Source organism: Oncorhynchus tshawytscha, linkage group LG26 (genome assembly GCF_018296145.1).
Source record: "Oncorhynchus tshawytscha isolate Ot180627B linkage group LG26, Otsh_v2.0, whole genome shotgun sequence".
Lineage (NCBI taxonomy): Eukaryota > Metazoa > Chordata > Actinopteri > Salmoniformes > Salmonidae > Oncorhynchus > Oncorhynchus tshawytscha.
In genome coordinates, this window is record NC_056454.1 from 10,536,715 (window position 1) to 10,558,152 (window position 21,438).

The 21,438-nt window shown below is 41.4% G+C and overlaps 1 protein-coding gene across 2 annotated transcripts in view; it reads right to left on the minus strand.

Moving 5' to 3' along the window:
• stat1b (signal transducer and activator of transcription 1b) overlaps positions 1–17,716 on the minus strand; it is a 44,111-nt gene extending 26,395 nt beyond the window's left edge. For both annotated transcript variants that reach the window (XM_042306330.1, XM_042306329.1), the window contains exon 1: positions 17,499–17,716. The gene's annotated coding sequence lies outside the window, so the exon portion shown is untranslated. The remainder of the gene's footprint in view (positions 1–17,498) is intronic.
• Between the last annotated feature and the right edge of the window lie 3,722 nt (positions 17,717–21,438).

Genomic DNA, 21,438 nt, shown 5'->3' on the forward strand with positions numbered 1-21,438 from the left:
ATGTAGACCACAGCCATATGGCATAGCCAGATCAGAACAACTCAGAGTATGCTATTCCGTTCTTCTGAAATAAACTAAGTTTTCTTAATATCATGTTTCTTTAGACCTGTCTAAAATGAATAATATGTTTATTGTGAAGGTGTAGGCTATATTACATGGATTTATTAGACTATTTAAAATTTAGATGTTCCAAAGGTTTGCATGACTGTGGAAGCCAGGAGATACTGAATGTGTTTACAATGAGACTGACAGTTATTTGCTTGACAATCACTGGCTGACGAAATTTCATGACCGCCACAGCCCTTGTTTCACCTCTCTTAGGCAATCAAATCAAATTGTATTTGTCATATGCGCCGAATACGGGTGTAGACCTTACAGTGAAATGCTTACTTACGAGCCCTTAATATCCATACTTTGTGATTATTTATTTGAATTTTGTGATTATTTATTTGAATCCAGTTTCACGGAAAGTAAGGCCTAGCCTTAAGAAAATATATTTCGATGGCTCACCACTCTTCGTACTTGGCGCCTTCAACCTCCTGACATCTGCCTTTGATTCATTTCTTCCAACTATCTCTTTCCCCTCCTCGCCTCTTTTGACCTCACCCTTTCCCAATACCTTCCAACTCACAAGGCAGGCAATATGCTTGACCTCATCTTTACTAGAGGCTGCTCACCTACTGATCTTACCGCAACCCCCCTCCAGGTCTCTGATTATTACCTTGTTTCATTTTCTGTCTCCCTTTCCTCCAACCCTAATCACTCAGCCCCTACTCAGAAGGTCATACGCCATAGCAATCTTCGCTATCTCTCTCCCACTACTCTCCTCTTCTATCCTATCATCTCTTCCTTCTGCTAAATCCTTCTCCCTTTGGTCTCCAGATTCTGTCTCTTCGACCCTACTCTCCTCCCTGTTTGCTTCCTATGACTCGCACTGTCCCCTTTCCTCCTGGCAGGCTCAGCCCTCCCCTCCTGCTCTGTGGCTGAGTGACTCATTGTGAGCTTACAAAACAGGGCTCCAGACAGCTGAGCGAAAAGGGAGGAAAACAAAACTTCTGGAGGACCTTTCATCATTTCACTCCCTCCTCTATACCTTCTCTTTCTCTGTATCCTCTGCTTAAGCCACTTTCTTACCCTAGGAAACTATTTTACACTTTCTCCCCCCTCCTTAATCCTCCACGTCCCTCTCTGCGGACAACTTTGTCAACCACTTTGAAAAAAAAGTTGACGACATCCACTACTCATTCACTCAGCCTATTGAGTCCACTGGTCTCACTCACACAGAACTACCCTATGCCTCTCTCCTTTATTCTCATCCTCTATCCGCTGCCTTTGACACCGTGAACCATCAAATACTCCTCTCCACCTTCTCAAGGCTGGGCATCTCAGGCTATGCACTATTGGATTGCATCATACCTGGCAGGCCGCTCCTACCAGGTGACGTGGAGAGGATCTGTGTCTGCCCCACGTACTCTTACTACTGGTGTCCCCCATGAGTCGGTTCTAGGCCCTCTCCTCTTCTCTCTATACAACAAGTCACTCGGCTCCATCATATCCTCAAATGGTCTCTCCAATCATTGCTTTGTGGATGACATTCAACTACTTCCCCCCACTTCTGACACCCAGGTGGCGACATCTCTGCGTGCCTGGCAAATATCGAATCTTGGATGTCGGCCCACCACTTCAAGCTCAACCTAGACAAGACGGAATCTGCTCTCCCTCCCGGGGAAGGCCTGCCCGCTCAAAAACCTCTCCATCATGGTTGACAACTCCGCAGTGTCACCCTTCCAGAGTGCAAAGAACCTTAGTGTGACCCTGGACAACACCCTGTTGTTCTCTGCAAACATCAAAGCACTGACCCGCTCCTGCAGGTTCATGCTCTACAACATCCATAGAGTACGACCCTACCTCACACAGGAAGCAGCGCAGGTCCTAATCCAGGCACTTGTCCTCTCCAGTCAGGACTACTGCAACTCACTGTTGGCTGGGCTTCCCCCTTGTGCCATCAAACCGCTGCAACATAACCAGAACGCAGCAGCCCTCCTGGTTCTCAAACTTCCCAAGTTCTCTCATGTCACCCCGCTCCTCCGTACACTCCACTGGCTTCCAGTTGAAGCTAACATTCAAGAGGAACTGCCCCTCCCTACCTTCAAGCTACACTCCACCCCGCTCAGCCCAGGCCAAGCATTTCGCTGTCCTGGCACCCCAATAGCGGAACCAGCTTCCCCCTGAATCAAAGACAGCAGCGTCCCTGCCCATCTTCCGAAAGCATCTGAAAGCCTACCTTATACTTTTTTGCCCCACTGTATGTTCATAGATATACAGTTGAAGTCGGAAGTTTACATACACCTTAGCCAAATACATTTAAACTCCAGTTTTTCAAAATTCCTGACATTTAATCCCATTTAATCCCTGTTTTAGGTCAGTTAGGATCACCACTTTATTTTAAGAATGTGAAATGTCAGAAAAATAGTAGAGAGAATGATTTATTTCAGCTTTTATTTCTTTCAGAAATGTGGGTCAGAAATTATATACACTCAATTAGTATTTGGTAGCATTGCCTTTAAATTGTTTAACTTGGATCAAACTTTTTGGGTAGCCTTCCACAAGCTTCCCACAATAAGTTGGGTGAATTTTGGCCCATTCCTCCTGACAGAGCTGGTGTAACTGAGTCAGGTTGGTAGGCCTCCTTGCTCGCATGCGCTTTTTCAGTTCTGCCCACAAACTTTCTATTGGATTGAGGTCAGGGCTTTGTGATGGCCACTCCAATACCTTGTTTGTTGTCCTTAAGCCATTTTTCCACAACTTCGGCTTGCAAGCCGCCCCCTTTTTCCTCCATACATAACAATGGTCATTATGGCCAAACAGTTCTATTTTTGTTTCATCAGACCAGAGGACATTTCTCCAAAAAGTATGATCTTTGTCCCCATGTGCAGTTGCAAACCGTAGTCTGGTTTTTTTATGGCGGTTTTGGAGCAATGGCTTCTTCCTTGCTGAGCGGCCTTTCAGGTTATGTCGATATAGGACTCGTTTTACTGTGGATATAGATACTTTCGTACCTGTTTCCTCCAGCATCTTCACAATGTCCTTTGCTGTTGTTCTGGGATTGATTTGCACTTTTCACACCAAAATACGTTCATCTCTAGGAGACAGAACGCGTCTCCCTCCTGAGTGGTATGACGGCTGTGTGGTCCCATGGTGTTTATACTTGCATACTATTGTTTGTACAGATGAACGTGGTACCTTTAGTTGTTTGGAAATTGCTCCCAAGGATGAACCAGACTTGTTTATTTCTGAGGTCTTGGCTGATTCTTTTGATTTTCCCATGATGTCATGCAAAGAGGCACTGAGTTTGAAGGTAGATCTTGAAATACATCCACAGGTACACCTCAAATTGGCTCAGTTGATGTCAGAAACCTCTAAAGCCATGACATCATTTTCTGGAATTTTCCAAGCCGTTTAAAGGCACAGTCAATTTAGTGTATGTAAACTTCTGACACACTGGAATTGTGATACAGTGAATTATAAGTGAAATAATATGTCTGTAAACAATTGCTGGAAAATGACTTGTGTCATGCACAAAGTAGATGTCCTAAACGACTTGCCAAATCTATAGTTTGTTAACAAGACATTTGTGGAGTGGTTGAAAAACGAGTTTTAATGACTCCAACCTAAGTGTATGTAACCTTCCGACTTCAACTGTGTGTGTACATACGTACGTACATACATACATACATACATACATATACACACACTACCGTTCAAAAGTTTGGGGTCACTTAGAAATGTCCTTGTTTTTGAAAGAAAAGCACATTTTTTGTCCATTAAATTACTATTGTGGCTGGAAACGGCTACAATTGGCATATTATCAGCAACTATCAATCCTGTGTTCCAATGGCATGTTGTGTTAGCTAATTCAAGTTTATAATTTTAAAGGCTAATTGATCATTAGAAAACCCTTTTGCAACTGTTAGCACAGCTGAAATTGTGCTGATTAAAGAAGCAATAAACTGTCCTTCTTTAGACTAGTTGAGTATCTGGAGCATCAGCATTTGTAGGTTCGATTACAGGCTCAAAATGGCCAGAAACAAATCTTTCTTCTGAAACTCGTCAGTCTATTCTTGTTCTGAGAAATGGATATTCCATGTGAGAAATTGCCAAGAAACTGAAAATCTCGTAAAATGCAGAGTACTACTCCCTTCACAGCACAGCGCAAACTGGTTCTAACCAGTGTCTGTGTTCTTTTGCCCATCTTAATATTTACTTTTTATTGGCCAGTATGAGATATGTCTTTTTCTTTGCAACTCTGCCTAGAAGGCCAGCATCTCGGAGTTGCCTCTTCACTGTTGACGTTGAGACTGGTGTTTTACGGGTACTATTTAATGAAGCTTCCAGTTGAGGACTTGTGAGGTGTCTGTTTCTCAAACTAGACACTCTAACGTTCTTGTCCTCTTGCTCAGTTGTGCACCAGGGCCTCCCACTCCTGGATAAGAGTGTCTGCTAAATGACTAAAATAAATGTAATGAAAGACATTATGTGAATAACTGCAATTGTGTTGAGCAGGGCAGAGGTGTAGGCGGTTGATGCTCTCTCTGCAACTACTTGAAGAAGACAACAGAGGATTTGGTGATCTGAAAAGTCAGCAACCTTCACGCTAGCCATGATGAGCTGAGATAATGAGTGGGCTGGACATGTTGAGAGATGAGTTCGGATTGGTCTGCCATATAGCACGCTTCTGCCTATTTGAGCTGGTTAGTATGTATAGGCAATCCTGTCTAACGTGGCTTTAAAAAAATATTGCTTAGTAGAACTGCATAAGTGTTGCTCTCAACTTTCTGGACGACCGAGTTTTGAAATCAGTGGAATTAGAGAATGGAGAAAACACCTGTCTCTGGATTACATCTTCAAACTAAGGGCAACCATGGCATCCGTGACAGGGAGAAGCATCCAACCATGATGTATAGGGTAAGATAGTGTAGCTAGCTACATTTTCAGTTATTACATGTGTCTAATTTTGACAAAGTTGTTTTCATTTGAAGTTTAAGTGTACTGTTAGCTAGCTAGCTAGCTAACAATAGCTAGCTGGCTTGCTAACTAACATTACGTGTATGATCTTATTAGTCGTATCTCAGAGCCATTTGTTTTGCTTAATGTTAGCTAGCTAACATTGAACCTGGTTGATTAGCTACCTGCAGATTCATTCAGGGTAGGAACGTCATGAGTTGTAATTATGGTTTATTGTTTAGCTAGCTAGCTACATGTCTTAACAAAAGACTCAAAAGACTGTTAGCGGGGGGATCACGTTGACCCTTGGACGAGATGGCTGCATGAACTAAGAGCTCCGCACAAGTAGTTTCCAATTCCTAATCTTACCTCCACTCCAAGTTCAAACTCATTTAGCTTTAGTAAGAAAAAGTCATGGCGGCTACAAAAGGCGACACTACAGGTGACATTTTTACCCGGACTCGAGTATTAGCGACGGAAAAAGCCTCCAAGAAGAAGCTAGCTTCAGAAAAAACTAGCGCCATTAGCCAGGAGCAAGAGAACCCGCTCCCCCGATAGGGGGCAAGGTGACAATCCTGGAAAACGCTTTGCCTGACATCAACAACAAGATGACCATAAACGCGGGGCGCCTGGACGAGGCAGAGGGGCGAATCCTATCCATGGAAAACTTATTGACAGATGCCATGGAAACAATAGCATATGCTAAAAAGAAAATCGAGCATCTGGAAGAGAAAACAGAGGACCTGGAAAACAGGGGGCGAAGGAATAATTGTGTTCTATTCAATCTGGGCGAAAAAGAAGAGGGAAACATGCCACTGATCCGCTACCTGCAAGACAAACTTCCCAAGTGTCTCCACCTGTCCGTCGACAGGCCCATAGAACTCGAGAGAGCTCACCGAGCACTGAGGCCCCCACCAGCAGCCAGACAACCACCACGCCCAATCACCATACATTTCCTGAGATTCACCGACAAGGAACGAGTCCTACAGGCGGCGAAAAACAACACCATCACAGTGGGAAACGCCAAACTCGCTTTACACCAGGACCTGTCAGCTGGAATACGCCGAAAGCGGCGAGAATTTGACGAAGTGAAGAAATACTCCATTGACCGAGGCATCTTCAGGGGATTCAAATACCCAAACGAGCTCAGGATTCTTCACCAAGGAGCCTTGCGACACTTCAAAACTCCTGAAGAGGCAAAACGTTTTTTGAAAGACAATCCTGGCCAATGAGAAACAGACCAATGACTAAATGCGATTAATGCCATTACTAAAGGAGGTAAGACGACATATAGCCGATATCCAGAGACCCACCCCCTAAATGTCATTATAGCCATCCAATTTATATTTATTTTCCTTTAACTGAGAGGGATGGGCTGTATAGCCTAACCTAGGCCTACTAATGTTTCAGCCTACTTTTATTTCCCTGTTTTTTTTTGTTTTTTTGTTGCTATTATTACTTGGGGTTCCCTAGGTCCCTTGGGGGAGGTATATGTAGGCTGGGCTATTGATTTTATTTTTCTCCCCTCTTTTACTGTGGTCTGGACGAGGGCAACTGTGTTATTTACTCAATGCGGGGTGGAGAGGATGAGGCATTTCTTTGGTGGGGAGAGGGAGACGTTGTGCGTTGCTAACTGTTCCCGGTTTTTGTTTTATTCGGAACACAGAATTGAGACTGAGCGGGGGGGGTAATAGATCCAACGGGATGTGTCGAGTTGTTTGGGAACTCGGCTGGGGTGTTCAGAGATTATTATTTTATGTACACCATTTATTTTCCTTTTATGTGAACGCAGCTGTAACTACTATCCACTTTTACCCAGAGATGACTTGCACTAAAGTTCGATTACTGCTCGATGACGATGACTAGTACCTTAAAATCTATTGACATGGAACTGCCATGGTCTAGGTCATGCAATAAAACGAAAAAAGATACTATGTGCTCTAAAAAAGGAAAAAGCAGACATCGCGCTATTACAAGAGACACACCTCTGTGATGCTGAACATGCCAAACTCCGCAGAGCTTGGGTGGGACAGGTGTATTTCTCATCTTTCAAATCAAACAGTAGAGGCACAGCCATACTTATCCATAAAAATGTTCCATTCATAATTGACAAAAACATATCTGATCTGGAGGGGAGATTTATTTTGATAACTGGGTCACTATATGGTCAACCAATTACTATATTAAACATATACGCCCCTAACACAGATACTCCTGCCTTCATGTCAAAAATGATAACCCTGTTCAATGAGCATTGTGTCTCCTTTGGCGTGGTGGCCGGAGATTTTAATTGTACCCTTAACCCAACCCTAGACAAATCATCTCAAGTCCCCACCACAAATCCTATATCTGCAAAGATGTTGAACTCTCTTACTAAAGAGATGGGACTGATAGATATCTGGAGAGAGACTAATAGCTCATCTATGGACTATACATACTACTCTAATGTCCATAACACCTACTCCCGTATAGATTACATTTTTATCCCAAAGAGTTTCATAAATTCAGCCACTTGTACAATCGGACCCATAGCACTTTCAGATCACGCCTTTGTCCACCTCCGCTTTGACCTCTGCAAAAACATCCCGAGGTCAAAGAGCTGGAAATTCAACACCTCCATCTATCAAACGAAGCGTTCCATACATTGGTAACTACATGGATAGACAACTACACACAAGACAATAAAGATTCTCCTGTTTCTCCGGCCACAATGTGGGACGCTGCTAAAGCCACACTAAGAGGTCATCTAATTGCATATGCTTCCTCTAAGAAAAAAGCAATGGAAGCACACAGGTTGGATCTTGAGAGGGAGCTGGAATGCTGTGAAAAAATACATAAACAATCCCTAGACAGCACCTCCTGGAGTCAACTTAAAGCAGCCAAAGCCAAACTGAATTTGGACTACACTCGGGAGATAAAAAAAGAAGTTCTTTACTAAACAGAAATACCATGAGTATAGCAATAGGCCCAGTAGATTGCTTGCTTACCAATTTAAAAAGGAGCAGTCAGAGCGTACAATCATGGCTATCCGAACAGCAGAGGACGAGGTCACATATGACCCAAAAAATATCAATTTAACTTTTCATGATTTTTACTGCAAACTATATACCTCTGAGAGGAAACACACAGAGGCAGAACTCCACTCTTTCCTAGAGGGAATCTCGCTACCTAAACTATCAGAGACCGACCAAGAAGATCTCAACTCCCCCTTCACTCCTGAGGAGATCCTGGAGGCAATTACCTCCATGCCACCTAATAAGTCCCCAGGCCCAGATGGATTCCCCAGAGTTCTACAAAGCTTTTTGGCCCCAGCTCAGCCCTATCTTCATGCCAATGCTGGAGGATTTTTGCAAAAACGGAGTTCTCCCAGACTCAATGCACACAGCTCGCATTACAGTGTTGCTAAAAAGGACAAGGACCCCTATCCTGCTCGTCCTTCCGGCCCATAAGCTTGTTGGATTTCGACTATAAAATAATGACCAAATTGCTCGCCAAAAGACTAAACACTCTTCTTCCCAAAATAATAAAAGCGGACCAAACTGGATTTATTAGAGACAGATACTCTTCTGATAACATTCGCCGTCTTTTTGATATTATCAAGTAAACGCACAGAAGACCCCTGTCCTGCTGGCTTCACTGGATGCTGAGAAGGCGTTTGACAGGATGGAGTGGAGCTTTCTGTTTTCAGTCTTAGAAAAGTTCAATATGGGCCCAAATTTTATTAAATGGATCAAATCACTATACTCTCATCCAAATGCCATGGTGACTACTAATGTACTGAACTCTGACAGATTCCCTCTGGAACGGGGCACAAGACAAGGGTGCTCGCTGTCCCCGCTGCTCTACTTGTTGGGGGCGGAGCCTCTGGCAGAGCTGATAAGGAGCGATTCAAGTATTATGGGTGTTTCTGCAGGCGGCCTGCAGCACAAGATTTCGCTTTACGTGGATAATGTCTTGCTCTACATATCCAACCCTGAGAAATCCCTCCCTCTCATTTTAGACACAATTGCTCAGTATGGCAAGTTTTCAGGTTATAAGATCAATTTTAACAAATCCACTGTCTGCCCTCTCAATATTACACTCACCAGCTCTATGAAGACACTTTGTCCTTTCCAATGGAAAACACAGGGGTTTCAATACCTCGGGATCTTCATAACACCAGATCTGAATAGCCTTTTTAAGGAAAATTATCTTCCACTCCTGGATCGAATCAAGAACGATCTCCAAACCTGGATCTCCCTCCCAATTAGCTTAGTAGGAAGAATTAATGTAATCCGTATGAACGTCCTCCCTAGACTGAACTACTTATTTCAGATGCTCCCATGCCATCTCCCAGTTTCCTTCTTCAAAACAACTAACCAAAGCATCACCAAATTTATATGGGGCAATAAAAAACCTAGGATCAAGTTTTCCACTCTATCGAAACCTGAATCTAAGGGTGGTCTTGCCCTTCCCTCCCTTCAATTGTACTACTGGTCTGCCCAAATCTGCAACATGCTAACATGGATCACAAACAGACAAGAGTCAACGTGGATTCAGATAGAAGCCCAATCCTGTGGTTCATTGCCCTTAAGCTCAATTATATTCATTAATAACTTTAGTGAAGTGGGAAACATAGCAAAAACCTTTGTGATTTACAGCACCCTACTAGCGTGGAGGGACTGTAAGAAATACCTGGGCATTTCCTCCCAAATATGTTCTCACTCGCCTATAGTAGGCAACCCAGACTTGCCAAAAGCCCTGAGGGATGCCAACTTTAATCTTTGGCATACTCTAGGAATCAGGACTTTTTCAGACCTATTTCATCAGAAAACCACTACACTGAAATCCTTTCAAGAGCTCTGCAGTGAATTCGATGTACCAAGTTCCCATTTTTTTTAAAATATCTTCAAATTAGACATGTAATTTCCTCATTTACCTCCAAGAGGAGGTTTAGAACTCAGTTGAATGAAGTTGAAACCCTTCTTGTCACAGCACAATCCATTAAAGGCAAAATATCTTATATCTATAGACTCCTTTCTGAGAAAGGAAGCTCCTCCTTTACTCCTTTGAAAATAATCTGGGAAAAGGACCTTGGTCTGACTATCAGTGATGAGTTATGGGCGGAGGTTTGCGACAGGGTATACTGCTCCTCTACCAGTGTAAAAATGAAAGAATCTAATTACAAATTTTTGTACAAATTTTATTATACTCCTTTGAGACTCCATAGAATGAAAACAGATATGTCTCCTAACTGTAAAAGATGTACCTCTGAAAGTGGAATCTATATGCATGTATTTTGGAGCTGTAGAGAGATTGCCAGATTCTGGCAATCTGTACATACTGCTGCACAGAAAATACTAGAGGTACAGTTTGATATGACCCCATGTATCTATCTTCTTAATGCCCAGCAGGACTTTGTTCTTGATCCTGACAGAGAAAATTTGCTTATGACTATTACATACAGTGCCTTGCGAAAGTATTCGGCCCCCTTGAACTTTGCGATCTTTTGCCACATTTCAGGCTTCAAACATAAAGATATAAAACTGTATTTTTTTGTGAAGAATCAACAAGTGGGACACAATCATGAAGTGGAACGACATTTATTGGATATTTGAAACTTTTTTAACAAATCAAAAACTGAAAATTGGGCGTGCAAAATTATTCAGCCCCTTTACTTTCTGTGCAGCAAACTCTCTCCAGAAGTTCAGTGAGGATCTCTGAATGATCCAATGTTGACCTAAATGACTAATGATGATAAATACAATCCACCTGTGTGTAATCAAGTCTCCGTATAAATGCACCTGCACTGTGATAGTCTCAGAGATCCGTTAAAAGCGCAGAGAGCATCATGAAGAACAAGGAACACACCAGGCATGTCTGAGATACTGTTGTGAAGAAGTTTTAAGCCGGATTTGGATACAAAAAGATTTCCCAAGCTTTAAACATCCCAAGGAGCACTGTGCAAGCAATAATATTGAAATGGAAGGAGTATCAGACCACTGCAAATCTACCAAGACCTGGCCGTCCCTCTAAACTTTCAGCTCATACAAGGAGAAGACTGATCAGAGATGCAGCCAAGAGGCCCATGATCACTCTGGATGAACTGCAGAGATCTACAGCTGAGGTGGGAGACTCTGTCCATAGGACAACAATCAGTCGTATATTGCACAAATCTGGCCTTTATGGAAGAGTGGCAAGAAGAAAGCCATTTCTTAAAGATATCCATAAAAAGTGTTGTTTAAAGTTTGCCACAAGCCACCTGGGAGACACACCAAACATGTGGAAGAAGGTGCTCTGGTCAGATGAAACCAAAATTTAACTTTTTGGCAACAATGCAAAACGTTATGTTTGGCGTAAAAGCAACACAGCTCATCACCCTGAACACACTATCCCCACTGTCAAACATGGTGGTGGCAGCATCATGATTTGGGCCTGCTTTTCTTCAGCAGGGACAGGGAAGATGGTTAAAATTGATGGGAAGATGGATGGAGCCAAATACAGGACCATTCTGGAAGAAAACCTGATGGAGTCTGCAAAAGACCTGAGACTGGGACGGAGATTTGTCTTCCAACAAGACAATGATCCAAAACATAAAGCAAAATCTACAATGGAATGGTTCAAAAATAAACATATCCAGGTGTTAGAATGGCCAAGTCAAAGTCCAGACCTGAATCCAATTGAGAATCTGTGGAAAGAACTGAAAACTGCTGTTCACAAATGCTCTCCATCCAACCTCACTGAGCTCGAGCTGTTTTGCAAGGAGGAATGGGAAAAAATGTCAGTCTCTCGATGTGCAAAATTGATAGAGACATACCCCAAGCGACTTACAGCTGTAATCGCAGCAAAAGGTGGCTCTACAAAGTATTAACTTAAGGGGGCTGAATAATTTTGCACGCCCAATATTTCAGTTTTTGATTTGTTAAAAAAGTTTGAAATATCCAATAAATGTCGTTCCACTTCATGATTGCGTCCCACTTGTTGTTGATTCTTCACAAAAAAATACAGTTTTATATCTTTATGTTTGAAGCCTGAAATGTGGCAAAAGGTCGCAAAGTTCAAGGGGGCCGAATACTTTCGCAAGGCACTGTACTTTGCTAAGAAATGTATTCTTCTATTGTGGGCCTCTAATACCCCTCCTACATTTAAAATGTGGATTGACCAGATTGTTGACTTTCTTCCTCTTGAAAAGCTCACTTACGACCTCCACAAGAGACAGCCCAAGTTTGATAGACTCTGGTCTCCACTATTCAACTATATTTCAAACTGGACAGAGTGAACGGGGTGACTAGGGAAATGCGCAGATACATGTTGTGTACGGTACTGTAATACCTAAAAACGAATTATTGGCCCGTTGTCTCAGCGATTGCTTGAAATAGCTGATAAGAACCTTGATAGTGCTGCTGCAAGTGTTATATGTTTTTTTTTGTGTTTTTATTTTAATTTAGTTTTTGTGTGCGTATGTGTGTGTATATATATATGTGTGTATGTATGTACGTATGTATGTATGTAGATATATATATATATGCACCAAGGAAAACAAATAGATTAAGAAAAATAAATGCTTTTATTTGACTTTATCATTCATTTTAATTGTATTTTTATTTTTTCAAATGTATTATTATTTTTTTACTTTTTCTTTTTTTAAAGCCTGTCACATCTGTGAATGTGGAATGTGTTTTGTTGGTTGTTTGAAAAACAAGAAAACTTAATAAAACCTTAAATTGAAAAAAAAGACTGTTAGCCAGTATGCAAGTGTCCATTTTAATAGAATGTCACTGTGACAACTGTTAGCCAGTTAGCTTGGGTGCTTGACTGCTGTTGTTAGGACAGAATGCTCGGATCAACCCTTAAAGAGATTGGTGGAACTAAAGCTTAACCTTTCTAGCGCCGCTGAAAAGGCAGTGCGCGAAATTCAAAAATATATTTTTTAGAAATATGTAACTTTAACACATTAACAAGTACAATACAGCAAATGAAAGATAAACATCTTGTTAATCTACCCATCATGTCCGATTTCAAAAATGCTTTACAGCTAAAGCACAACATATGATTATGTTAGTTCAGAGCCAAGTCGAAAAAACACACAGCCATTTTCCCAGCCAAAGATAGGAGTCACAAAAAGCAGAAATATAGATCAAATTAATCAGTAACCTTTGATGATCTTCATCAGATGACACTCATAGGACATCATGTTACACAATACATGTATGTTTTATTCGATAATGTGTATATTTATATCCAAAAATCTCAGTTTACATTGGCGCCTTACGTGCAGTAATGTTTTGATTCCAAAACATCCAGTGATTTTGCAGAAATACTCATAATAAACATTGATAAAAGATACTAGTGTTATTCACAGAATTAAAGTTACACTTCTCCTTAATGCAACCGCTGTGTCAGATTTCAAAAAAACTTTACAGAAAAAGCATAATCTGAGAACGGCGCTCAGAACCCAAAACAGCCAGAGGAATATCCGCCATTTTGGAATCAACAAAGTTAGAAACAACACCATAAATATTCACTTACCTTTGATGATCTTCATCAGAAGGCACTCCCAGGAATCCCAGTTCGACAATAAATGACAACGTTCCATCATTCATGTCCAAATAGCCACTTGTTGTTAGCGTGTTCAGCCCAGTAATCCATCTTCATGACGTGCAGGCACTTCATCCAGACAAAAACTCGAAATGTTCCGTTCTAGTCATTTAGAAACATGTCAAACGATGTATGGAATCAATCGTTAGGATGTTTTTAACATAGAACATTATTGATGTTTTAACCGGAGAATTCATTTGTCTTCATAAAAGCACTGGTACGAGAGGTAACTCTGTCGGGAGCGCGCGTCATGAGACCAAGGCTCTCTGCCAGACCACTGACTCAGAGGTCTCATGAGCCCCTCCTTTATAGTAGAATCCTCAAACCAGTTTCCAAAGACGGTTGACATCTAGTGGAAGCCGTATGAAGTGCAACCTCATCCATATCTCAATGTGTATTCGGTAGGCCAAGCTTTGAAAAACTACAAACCTCAGATGTTCCACTTCCTGGTTGGATTTTTCTCAGGATTTCACCTGCCATGTGAGTTCTGTTATACTTACAGACATCATTCAAACAGTTTTAGAAACTTCAGAGTGTTTTCTATCCAATACTACTACTAATATGCATATATTAGCATCTGGGACAGAGTAGGAGGCAGTTCACTCTGGGCACGCTATTCATCCAAAAGTGAAAATGCTGCCCCCTATCCCAAAAAGGTTAGAGTGTGTGAACAATGCTGAATGAGTGAAGACAAAGTGAAGATAAAGAAGAGCTCTCCAGCAGGTACTAAAACATTCAAAGGCCATTTTCTCAAAAGTGAGGTTACAAGTTTATCAACTTTCAAAGCAGAATTACTTTCCCATTGTTCCTCAAATTCAGTGAATGCTATACCATTTTGTAGCTCTGTGTCTCTGCTTTTATCCAATGTAAAAAAACATAATATCAAATTTTAATACATAAGACCGAATCAAGGCCACATTTGGTCACATTTGTACAGACGAAACTTGTATGGCGGTGATGGCTTGCGTCAGTTCCATTGAGGGTTTTGTTTGAATAATTTGGATTTAGTTTTATGTTTCTATGACAATCCATGAAAACGTTATAGTGGACAAGAGATTTAAATGCAATTTTATATGATTTGATTATTTATACCAAACAACACTTATTTTTATGCAAATCAAAGGTTGTAAAAGTAGGCCAGACTTTTTTTGACTAATTTCACATTTTATTTGAGGTTTCTGTAAGAATGATCAAAACAGTTATTGCAGTTAAAAGGTAAACATTTTTTAACCACATCACTTAGACACTCAAGGGCAGTTTCACCGCAGTCCCGAACTAAAAAATTACCTCCTGAAAGATCCTTTGTAGTAATCAGAGAGGAATGGACACTGATGTCAATGTTTAAATAGGCTAACCACGAATGTCTTTTGAAAATCTGTTGAATGTCTGAGATATTACAACCTACTTTACCTCGTGGATTAAATTTCATGGTGAACTCCCTCCATGTCATGCTGCTGTAATTCACATGCACAGAACATTTCTATGCACTTCACTTGAATTCCAGTCTGCCAGAACAGGCTGCCAGTCAATTATTTAGTCAAACTTTAGTCACGGACAGTGGAGCTGAATCAACAGGCTTAGTAAAAGTCAGCCAGTCATGGACAGAAACTCCTGTCAAAACAGAAAAATATGTCTTTACAAGAAAAACACTGAGAGGAGATACTGCAGCGTTTCCTGCACTGATGAACAGGACTGTTTTGATTAGTACATTAGATTACGCATTGAACCATTGAGTGTACTGTCTCCTATTAAGAGAAAATCTATTAGAGTTACCTGTTCCAAATCAAGGATTTACAATCATTATCACATACTGACTGATTGGACTACTGCAACTCACTGTTGGCTGGGCTCCCTGCTTGTGCCATCAAACCCCTGCAATTTATCCAGAACGCTGCAGCTTTCTTGGTGTTCAACCTTCCCAAATTCTCCTGTGTCACCAAATTCACCCGCTCCTCCGCGCATTCCACTGGCTTCCCAGTCGAAGCCACATCCACTACAAAACTATGGTACTTGCCTCCAGAGCAGCCTCAGAGCAACCTTCCGGGTCTGCTCAAAACCTAAACGCCAATGCTAGGGTGGCAGGTAGCCTAGCGATTATAGCATTGGGCCACTAATCAAAAGGTTGCTGGTTTGAAAACCTGAGCCAACAATGTAAAAAATCTGGCGATGTGCTCTAATTTGCTCCAGGAGCGCCATGCTACTATGGCTGACTCTGTAAAAACAACACGTTCCACTGCACCCATATAGTGTATGTGACCATAAAACCTGAGTATTCTGTTCTGGTCTCTTGGTTCTCCCACACCTACGCAGTCCAAGCTCTTATCTGGCCTGGCACCCCAATGGCAGAACCAGCTTCTCTCTGAAGCTAGGACTACTTTATTGAAGAATAATCAGTGGTGGAAAAAGTACCCAATTGTCATACTTGAGTAAAAGTATAGTTACCTTAATAGAAAGTTACTCAAGTAAAAGTGGAAGTCATCCAGTAAAATACTACCGGAGTAAAAGTCTAAAAGGATGTGGTTCTAAATATACTTAAGTATCAAAAATAAAAGTATAAATCATTTCAAATTCATTATATTAAGCAAAGCAGACGGCACCATTTTTTCTGCTTTAATTTACGGATAGCGAGGGGCACACTCCAACACTCAGACATAATTTATAAAAAAATGCATTTGCGTTTAGTAAGTCCGCCAGATCAGAGGCAGTAGGGATGACCAGGAATGGTCTATTGACGTGTGTGTGAATTGGACCATTTTCCTGTCCTGTTAAGCACTCAAAATGTAACTTCTGGGTGTCATCAAAAATGTAGGGAGTAAAAAGTACATTATTTTCTTTAGGAATGTAGTGAAATAAAAGTTGCCCAAAATATAAATCGTAAAGTACAGATACTCCAAAAAACGACTTTAAAATATTTTTACTTTAGCACTTTACACCACTGGAAATAACGTACTTACTATGACTGTGATAGTGCATTCATCTTAAGACAGCTAAGCGGGACTAACTGGATAAGAGTGTCTGTTAAATGACTAAAATGTAAATATATTCAGTCAACAGCTATGATTACAATTGTGGTGGTGTGTAAGCCTTCAGCTTAGCATAAACTTTTTCTAAACCTTTGAAGCATTGCAAGATCAACTTTAAACAGCTGAAGTGTCTTCTTTATACAATTATGCTGAGGGTTCAACCAAATGCATTCTGAAAACAGCATTTTAAAACTAAAACAAAGATAATACAAATGTAATTAAGATAATAAAAAGATGGTAATCTACCACACTTGCAGTTATTACACATGTATTTACTGAGTATTTAAAAAATTAGATATCATTTGTCAAAAGTGATTAGGCTATAAAATATTTTTATAGAACGTTAGCCAGTAGCCAGTAGAACGTTGGGCCAGTAACCGAAAGGTTGCTAGATCGAATCCCCGAGCTGACAATGTAATAATCTATTGTTCTGTCCCTGAAAATGGCAGTTAACCCAGTATTCCTAAGCCGTCATTGTAAATAAGAATTTGTTCTTAACTGACTTGCCTAGTTAAATAAAGGTTTAAAAAAATAAAAAAATAAAGCCCAATACAATTTACAAAGAAAATACATTAAAAAAGCATAATAACAAATCCAAGCAATTTGCAACTTCAATTGCAGAAATTGAAGTTGCAAATTATTGTCTCTTTTGTGACAAATTAATTGAAAAAAGGTACACTTTCAATATCACCATATCAATAATATAAGAAAATGTAAGTGTAATTATTAGCAAGTATACTTTCAGTTTCACTCTTTCCTTGATTTAGTTTCCTTTGACACTCTGTTTTGGTCAAAATTCCCTGCATGCCAATGCTTTTTTTGGCGGGGGAGGGGGTGTTTTACCTAGGTAATGATTGCTGTAAGAACCAGGTAAATTCAGTAACCTGCACCTACCTTGAATAACGTTGAAAACGGTACGAAAAGGTGAAGTCAAGATAAATGGGAAAGGTCCCTCCACTTCAGCAGCCTGGTGGCTCAGACAACATATGATATTAACATTTGTATTGTCAATAAAATTATTCTGAAAATACCAACTTTTATATGAACAGCTGTTCAATGGCACAGCCCATATGCGATAAAGCCTGTCATAGCTAAGCTTTTGCAAAGGTTGACGCCCATAGTAGTAGAGGACCAATCAAAGTACATATGCGTTTTAGCACTGTTCTTTGTATTCGGCAACCTCCCTCGTCAGACTGAAATCAGAAACTTCAAATTAAAAACGCAACTTATTCAGAGCGTAAATAGAAACCTAACATATTATTGAACACATAAGCTTTGGAAGTAATTCCATAGCTATTTGCTGGGTAGTTCATCCTGTACTCCAATGGCATGTTAAAAATTAACCATAGTCCATTTATTACAATTGCTCGGCAACGTTCAAGAGTCGGTATAGTCACAAATAAGCTTTGCAAACGCTCTGCAGTTTCTGTCGGAGGGAGTAGCCGGAGATTATGGAATGGCTGTGTACAAACCACGTGGTTTCCAAGAAGGCGAAAGTAGAAGGAGCCACTGATAGGAAACATACTATACAAAGGCAATGACTAGATGGGATACAGCTGCTGTCATATATGACGTGAATTATTTAATTGTTTCATTATTATTTTTCGCAATCCCAAATCCTTTATCTAACCTTAACCTAATTATACTTGCCTGCTACGTTAATAACCTAATCTGCTATGTACCTTCTAAACCTCCTACGAAAATGTGTGTCCCTTCTTGACAAAAGCCTATAGAACGAAATGTACTAAAATTCTGCTTTTTTTCTCCAGCTTCCACAGTGCAGTAATAATGCCTAGAAACAACAAAAAACACAATACACACATAATCCAAAAAGTAAAAAGAAAGAAATTAAGAAATATCAATAACAGAGAACCAAGCAATAACAGAGACCGGAATAGAACCAGCAATAACAGAGACCGGAATATAGACACTGAGTGTTCACATCATTATGAACACCTGCTCTTTCAATGACATAGACTGACTAGGTGAAAGCTATTATCCCTTATTGCCACTTGTTAAATAGTGTCACTTGTTAGATCTACTTCAATCAGTGTAGATGGAGGGAGGAGACAGGTTAAGGAAAGATTTTTAATCCTTGAGAAAATTGAGACATGGATTGTGTATGTGTGCCACTCAGAGGGTGAATGGGCCAGACAAAATATTTAAGTGCTGTTGAACAGGGTATGGTAGTAGGTGCCAGGCACACCGGTCTGTGTCAAGTACTGCAACGCTACTGGATTTTTCACGCTCAACAGTTTCCCGTGTGTATTGAACATCTAATTCCAAAATCATGGGCATTAATATGGAGTTGGTCCCCCCCTTTGCTGTTATAACAGCCTCCAATCTTCTGGGAAAGCTTTCCACTTGATGTTCTAACATTACTGCGGGGACTTGCTTCCATTAGGCCTGGCTTGAAGGTTGGTGTTCCAATTCATCCCAAAGGTGTTTGATGGGGTTGAGGTCAGGGCTCTGTGGAAGCCAATCAAGTTCTTCCATACAGATCTCGCCAAACAATTACTGTATGGACCTCGCTTTGTGCACGGGGCATTGTCATAATGAAACAAGAAAGGGCCTTCCCCAAACGGTTGCCACTAAAATGGACGCACAGAATCGTCTAGAATGTCATTGTATGATGTAGCATTAAGATTTCCCTTCACTGGAACTAAGGGGCCTAGCCCAAACCATGAAAAACAGCCCGAGATCATTATTCCTTCTCCACCAAACTTTTCAGTTGGCACTATGCATTCGGTCAGGTAGCGTTCTCCTGGCATCCGCCAAACCCAGATTCGTCCGCCGGACTGCCAGATGATGAAGCGTGATTCATCACTTCAGAGTGATGGCATTGCGCATGGTGATCTTAGGCTTGTGTGTGGCTGCTCGGCCATGGAGTCCCATTTCATGAAGCTCCCGATGAACAGTTCTTGTGCTGACAGTTTGGAATTCGGTAGTGTGTGGGGCAGAAATTTTACGAACTGACTTGTTGGAAAGGTGGCATCGTATGACGGTGAACTCGGGATCTGCCCCTCCGGGTAGAGTCCTGTAAACGTTCCCCTTGATTTTATTAGCCCTTTCCCCATTTCCAAGATCCTTAGCCCCTCTGCTGTTCATCTTCTGCTGCCCCGCACCCTCCGTATATATCCCACATTTCATGTATGAAATGAACTTGTTCTCAACTTGCCTACCTGGTTAAATAAAGGTAAAATAAAATAAATAAATACATGTATCAAGATTAAATCTCTGTCTCACAGCCCTCTGTCTCCTCCTTTTACCCGTACTCCTGTTTTTCTCTCTAGTCCCTGTTTTCTAGTTTTCCCGGTTTTGACCATTATGCCTGCCCTGACCCTGAGCCTGCATGCCGTTCTGTACCTTTCGGAGGCTGCTCTGGATTACTGACCTCTGCCTGCCCTCTGTTTTTGTAATAAACGTTTGTTACTTCGAACTGTCTGCATCTGGGTCTTATCCTGAGCTCTGATATTTCTCCCATTCTTCTTTGCAAATCCTCTCAAGCTCTATCAGGCTGGATGGGGAGCGTCACTGCACAGCGATTTTTCAGGTCTCTCCAGAAATGTTAGATCGGCTTCAAGTCCGGGCTCTGGCTGGGCCACTCAAGGACATTCAGAGACTTGTCCCGAAACCAGTCCTGCCCTGTCTTGGCTGTGTGCTTAGGGTCATTGTCCTGTTGGAAGCTGAACTTTTGCCCCAGTCTGAGGTCCTGAGCGCTCTGGAGCAGGTTTTCATCAATGAACTCTGTACTTTTCTCCGTTAATCTTTCCCTTGATCCTGACTAGTCTCCCAGTCCCTGCCGCTGAAAAACATCCCCACAGCATGCTGCCACCACCATGCTTCACTTTAGGGAAGACGATTGACATTCAGGCCAAAGAGTGCAATCTTGGTTTCATCAGACCAGAGAATTTAGTTTCTCATAGTCTGAGAGTCCTTTATGTGCCTTTTGGCAAACTCCAAGTGGGCTGTCATGTGCCTTTTAATGAGGAGTGGCTTCTGTCTGTTCACTCTACCATAAAGGCCTGATTGGTGGAGTGCTGCAGAGATTGTTGTCCTTCTGTAAGGTTCTCCCATCTCCACAGAGGAACTCTGGAGCTCAGCGTGACCATCTAGTTGCTCAGTTTGGCCAGGTGTCCAGCTCTAGAAAGAGTCTTGGTGGTTCCAAACTTCCTCCTTTTAAGAATGATAGAGGCCACTGTGTTCATGGGAACTTCAATGCTGCGGAAATGTTTGGATACCCTTCCCCAGATCTGTGCCTCAACACAATCCTGTCTCGGAGCTCTAAGGACAATTCCTTCAACCTCATGGCTTGGTTTTTGCTCTGTCAAGTAGACCATAATCTATGGATTTCCATTAACTGGGAATACAGATATGCATCTGTTGGTTACAGATATTGTACCTTAAAAAAAAGTAGGGGCATGGATCAGAAAACTAGTCAGTATATGGTGTGACTACCATTTGCCTCCTGCAGCGTGACCCATCTCCTTCGCATAGAGTTGATCAGGCTGTTGATTGTGGTCTGTGGAATGTTGTCCCACTCCTATTCATTGGCTCGGAAAGGTTGCTGTATATTTTTGTGAACTAGCATACGCTGTCATACACATAGAAACTGCTTTGCCCTATGTATCAAAGGTGCAGGGTAGAGTACCGGGTGGTAGCCATCTAGTAACAGTGACTAAGGTTCAAGGAAGAGTACTGGGCGGAGGCCGGCTAGTGATGACTGTTTAAAAACGTATTCAGGATCGGAGGGTCCCCCACGGGATGGTTGAGCTAACATAGGAAAATGCGATTAGCATGAGGTTGTACGTAACAAGAAAATTTCCCAGGACAT